We start from the raw sequence: 6,306 nt of genomic DNA, 5'->3' as shown, positions 1-6,306 counted from the left end.
GGTATGGAATGGTCAGCGCGGTCTGAAAATTTTACGAAACAAAGATTCATACCACTTTATCTTTGTGCCTATGGCCAACTTAAGGGCCTACTGCCCATCCCCCTATCTTAAGAGTCCACCGCCCCTTCCCCCAGATAAGGGCCCACCAACCCTACATGACTAACTCTGCAACAAGTACCGCTGATTACCATCGCAGATAATTGACATCATATTCCCGCGCTCCACAGCACTGTGCTCCACCACCTGCCTATGTGCCAGTGGGGTCCAATAAGTGTTGGGGCCCACCGTTGGGTTTTCGCAGTGCCCTTGCAGGCCATTCCCATCCTGGTTCAGAATAAGACAATAAATAATGAAAAGATTTAAAAGAACATAACAAAAAGGGGAATAGAACTTTCCCTTTAATTATCCAACCCCATAATATGGAGCATGCGCACCCTGGGGCACTTCTTATTAGCATGCATGTCTCAAATGTATTCCGCGACACTATTTCAGAAATCTTTATGTAAATACCTCAAATATTTGCAAATGTTGTAAGTGGCACTTTCATCTGAATCCAGCGTGTGTTTTATGCTTTAGGGAATATGAGACTGAAGCCATTATACTGTACGTATATAAGTATATATATAGGTTTATCCTGTACCATAAATTGTATTTGCCATAAAACACATTAACAAGGGAACCTCATGTACCTGTATAATTTTGTTTGGGTAAATGGGAGCTGACATGCTGTTCATTGATATAGCAACCATTGAACACATTGGACTCTAGGAATGTTGGGTGGACAAACAGTCATGAAAAGTGGTAAATAAGTTATAAAGGGATGAGCTGTTAGTTGCTGCTTAGCTTTACAGTTCAAAACCTCTGGAAAGCTGCATATTGCCCATAATTTGTATCTTTGTCTGTGTAGGTGCTGGCACACTTTTTGCACAGTAGTTACATCTGCAGGGTGACCCCTGCACCCATTTTCCATTCACCTCCAGTGGGTAACAGGTAGATCCCAGTGACATCTCCCTATTTGCCACAGATCCAAATCCCAACAACAAGGAACACAGGATCAGGCTACAATATATTGTGCTGTCTCTTATTTATTTGCAGAACCAAGTGGTTTTGGCAAATGATTCATCAGAAAACTATGATCCATGTCAAATACTGTAGGGGTGAGTAAAGAAGGGAACGGCTAGTGTAGAAAAAGGGCCAGGGGGTTATATGATAAAACTATACAGAAATGCACTATAAGGAATCTGTGAGGTTCTGTTAGAAACTGTTGAGACAGACACTTATCTAAGGAATTCCCTGCTAGAGCAGGTTGTGCCGGACACGAAACATAAAATCCATATTACATCGAAGAGCCACTCATGACATTTAAAAGGGATTAGGGATTTATTAATTAGGGATCAATGAATCCCTAATCTCCAACATGTCCTGATTCACTAATCTAGGTGCTATATTGCAGGGTGGGACTGTTGGGATACTTGGGAATATCCCGGTGTGCCCTGTGCTTGTCTGTTGGCCTCTACATAATATTCTGCATTTCTGCTGGCTGCTACCTCTTGCACCGCATAATCTGCATACTGCTGCATCTCTCCCACTGTGCATGTCAAAGGCAGTGCAGCGTTGCACAGCAGCCAAGTCAGTCTACATTAGTATGTGTGGTCATGCCCTTTGATGGGCCCTAGATGCCCCAGTCTGACACTGCTATATTGTACGCAGTTTTTAGTGTCAACCAATCAGACTTTTGCTTTCATATTCTAACTTAGAGTGATTAAAACTGAATACCAACTGGTTGCTATTGCACTGCTGCAGTTTAGTAGGGCTGCAAGACCTTAATGATGTGCAGTCATATGGAGAATAATATTTTTTGCTTGTAAGGTCTTTCGTTCTGGGTGCAGGGACCCAAACATTATACACAGCAATGCATTCTAAATCCTAGATTATTATATAGCCTGTAGAGAGATGCTAGCCAAGGTTGGAACTAGGGGTAGGAGACATGAGCTTAGGGTGCAATAGTGGGGGGGGGGGGCAATGGGCACGTACCCCTGATGCTTGTGCTCCCACAGTTAAGTATCCTGGTAAATCTCATGTGACTTCAATTTCAGCCCTTCTCTGCACTTTCCAGCCCCCCATCTCCCACTTTTTAGCACTTTCGTGCATGAGAGGGTGCGGGAAATGCACAATGAGGGACCGGTTGCCTTGGGTATCTGCCGAACTTGCCCTGATGCCAGCCATCCTGTACTAAGCACAATTAAAGGGGTGCTTCAACTTTAAGGTAACTTTTGGTACATTACAGAATGGCTAATTCTAAGCAACTTTTCTATTTGCCTTCATTTTTCCTTTTTAATACTTTTTGAGTTATTTGCCTTCTTTTGACTTTTTCCAGCTTTCAAAACGGGCCCCATCTAGAAAACAAATACTCATTTATTGTTATCGCTACTTTTTATTACTCATCTTTGTATTCAGACCCTCTCCTATTCATATCCCAGTCTTTTATTCAAATCATTGCACGGTTGCTAGGATAATTTGGACGCTAGCAACCAGATTGCTGAAATTGCAAACTGGAGAGCTGCTGAATAAAAACCTAAATAACTAAAAAAAAACACAAATAATATAAAATGAAAACCAATTGCAAATTGTCTCAGAATATCACTCCCTAAATCATACTAAAAGCTAATTTAAAGGTGAACAACCCCTTTAAGAAGGAACAGCCCTCTAAGTTTGCTCATAGAGAGATACAGCTGTAGGATCCTTTATCTGGAAACCAATTATTCAGAAAGCTCTGAATTAGGGGAAGTTCATCACCCACAGACTCCATTTTAATAAAATAATTCAAATTTAAAAAAAAAAAATCCCCCTTTCTCTGTAATAATAAAACTGTACCATGCACTTGATCCCGACTAAGATATAATCCATTCTTATTGGCAGCAAAACAATACTATTGGGTTTATTTAATGTTTAAATTATTTTAAGTCAATTTAATATATGGAGATCCAAATTACAAAAAAAAAAAAAAAACCCTTAGCTTGAAAGGCCCAGGTCTCAAACACTCTGAATAAAAGGTCCCATACTTGTACCAGAAAACTATGCCAGTATAGGCATCTCCCTATAGTAAGCACAATTCAGCAGGTAAATACAAATGAACAGTGTCCCTTTAAATACAGTTTTAAATGACAACGTTGTGGAAAAAAAACTAAAGGTGACATTCATTTTTAGATAATTAATTTCCTATCAGAGCAATGAACCTGAAGCTGTAAGACATCTCCTAATAGTTAATTAGCCCTAAATTAAACGTGATTTTAAAGCATTCACTCCACCCTAATATGCACTTTTAATCCTTAAAGTTTGATTTAAACGTGGAGACGCACCTGTCATTATGAGTCTAACTTAATACAAAATCATACACCTTAGTGAGACAAACACCTGTCTCAGCAATAAATGAAATAGCACTGCTAATCCTATGGTTTGATGTGGTGTCTAATTATGGGTACCTGTACTTGTATTAATAGTGCACAGTATCAGCAAGAGGCCCATAAAATTAGCAAGAACTGGGTATCAAGTTGGACATCTATAAGGTCTAAATTCCTGCCTGATGTATAGTCATTCCCCTTGTTTAAAAGGAACAAAGTAAAGTAATTCCATGGGATGAATAGAACTCTACCTACCTAACTGCAGACAAAGCAGGCTGTAATGGTGTTAGCCAGGGAAATTATTCCTACTTGAGCTGGTTTCTCTTTCTCACTGCAGTATTAATTCAGGAATGAGGCAGTACATATATAGGGCAAGTTTTCTCCTTGATTATCCATGTTTGTTGTTGTATAATAAAAGTATTTATAATTAAGGTTTATCAGTTTAAACAGAAAGTTTATAACGAGGGCACACTTTATTATACACACACAATTTTACTTCTCTGTAAATATGTATTTTTAAATATGGCCAGGAGCTGCTTAAAAACTGATAGGAGGTGCCATATTGTTTCTTTAGACAGTACCGTATGAGGGTATAGAACATTTCATATTTGTGGCTGGGAGCTGACATGTTATTTCCATGGTCAACATTGCAAAGTGAAAGAGGTGCTAAAGAATTATAGTATAAATCACAAATATGGATAGCTCACCAAGATGATCATGTGGTCCAGGTGCACCAGCGCCAGACCCTCAGACACGGAGAGCAGAAAAAGTAGGGCTATCCGGCACTCAAAGGAATCCACAGGGCTAAAAATAAGTTAAAAATATGATTTTTATTGGTCAAAGTTAAAAATGTACATACATCGCCTAGGGCCCTACGCGTTTCGTACCTCTAGGGTACTTAATTATGGGCTGAAATCTCACCCAAAGGAAATAAGCTTTTATATTGTAAGAAACCAATCAAAAAAGGGTTAGAAAAAACTGAAAATACACCTCTTAAAGGGACAGAGTCCCTATTTAAAGGAAAATGCAAGGAATATATATACAAAACATAATGATGAAAGTGTTCCATAAAACCATAATGAAAGCGAGAATGCACATAGTGTATGGTCAACCCTATCAAATAAATGTTTACATATAAATGTAAGAACTTTATACACAAGTCATATACAAAGTTAGCCCCCTTGCAACTTTGCTGACTGATGTGTTACTGTCTGCCCTGTATACCAGTGCTTTGTACGCACATTTATGGGACAAATTGGCAAACTAGATCTGCAACAGTCTTATAAGGTACAATGTTTGAAGCAGAGGTGGAGAAGGACAGCTTAAATTATCAAATTGCTGATGGAGGGGGTCACTAATATGATTATGTTTTAAAGGCCAGGCATTATTTTCCCTATTGCCACCACATGGGGTTGCGTGTTCCTATAACTCTGATGAACAAATGTTATTGAGTGAGGTTGGAGATCAAGAGGCTGTGGGGTGGGAGTAGTGGACTTACTATTGCCCAGTACTCAGCATAGGCTTCATTTGGCATAGTTTCTAAAGCTGGCCTTATAATGGGTCAAATTGGGCTGATGATATTCGGAAGTTCAGTTCTCTATGGAGACTGGTATGGAGGAAACTGCATCAAAGCACTGATGCAGTCTTTGGCGAGTAGACTTGATAGATATATGTCCAATTTTCAGACAGATATAGATCTGGCAAGTCAGTCAGGAGGAACCATACACGCCAATAAGCTGCCAACTCATTTTGGAAGGAGAAAGTCAGCAGCATTTTTAGGCTCTTGCATGGCCAGGATAACATCCTTTCCAGCCTTATCTTCTCTTTGGTGTCTATTATAAGGTAGCATTTAATACTTTTTTTTTGCAGATATTACTGAAGGCTAAAATATCAGGAAACCTCACTATTAAGCTATTGTGCAAGTATTTAAAAATTAGTGGTGTGTAAATTGTCTCTCTCTTTTTACCCTTCACCTGTGGGTGAAGAACATCTACCAGAATCCTCCAGCAGCTAAAGGCTATCTGTCTTGTCTACCACTCATATACATATGCGCTACCGGTCATGTAAATTATTTCCCACTTAGAGGAAGTTTTATGTTTATAACAATTCCTTTAATCGGGTTGTTAAGTATAATTCCCTAAGGGCTGCTTAGGGTGTATATTTACACTTTACTCCTAGGATTTCCTAAACACTCAAGCACACAGGAGAGCTTTGTCCCAGTATATCGTCATAACTATTTATTTTCATCTTACAAGTACTATGGATACAATGCAAAATTATTTTTCGCAACATTCCAAGTTTTGGTCCCACTCATTCCAGATAGGTATAGTCAGTAACAGAGGATCTCCAGTCTGGGGCAATTCATATCAGCTCTTTCTTATTTGTACCCTAAGCCTATATAACTTCTATACCCTTGAGCACTGTCCTATTTAATTGAGAGTGGGCCCTGGGTGTCAGGTTCTCTGGTGGGTCCTAGGAGGCCCAGCCCAACACTCGATACAATGATTTCAGATATCACCTGCTATGTCATTGCTGATATTAGCAGTAGGTTCGGAGAGACTGGATTCTCCACAATAGTGATCATGGGGATATCTGAAATCATATCAAAAGGCTCTATGCTACTATGAATGAAAAATTGTCCCTAGTGTCCTTCCCCCCACCAGCTCCACCTTTCTATCAGTTTATGCACACAATCTCTGGCAGCCATGGGAGCTGCCAGAGAATTGCCTCTGTGCAGGTGCTTTACTGACTTTAATCTTGTAGGCTTTTAGCCTGATTTTGATAGTTGCAGTTCAACATCAACATAAGGGCCTTCATTTTAAATGTTTCTGTTGACGACTTGCCTTATAATAGCCTACAGCACAGCTAAATATTTTTTACGCTACCTGCTTAGTGTACAGGGGAC

Source organism: Xenopus laevis, chromosome 9_10L (genome assembly GCF_017654675.1).
Source record: "Xenopus laevis strain J_2021 chromosome 9_10L, Xenopus_laevis_v10.1, whole genome shotgun sequence".
Classification (NCBI taxonomy): Eukaryota; Metazoa; Chordata; class Amphibia; order Anura; family Pipidae; genus Xenopus; species Xenopus laevis.
The sequence above is the reverse complement of the archived record's forward strand: the minus strand, read 5'-3'. Positions refer to the sequence as shown.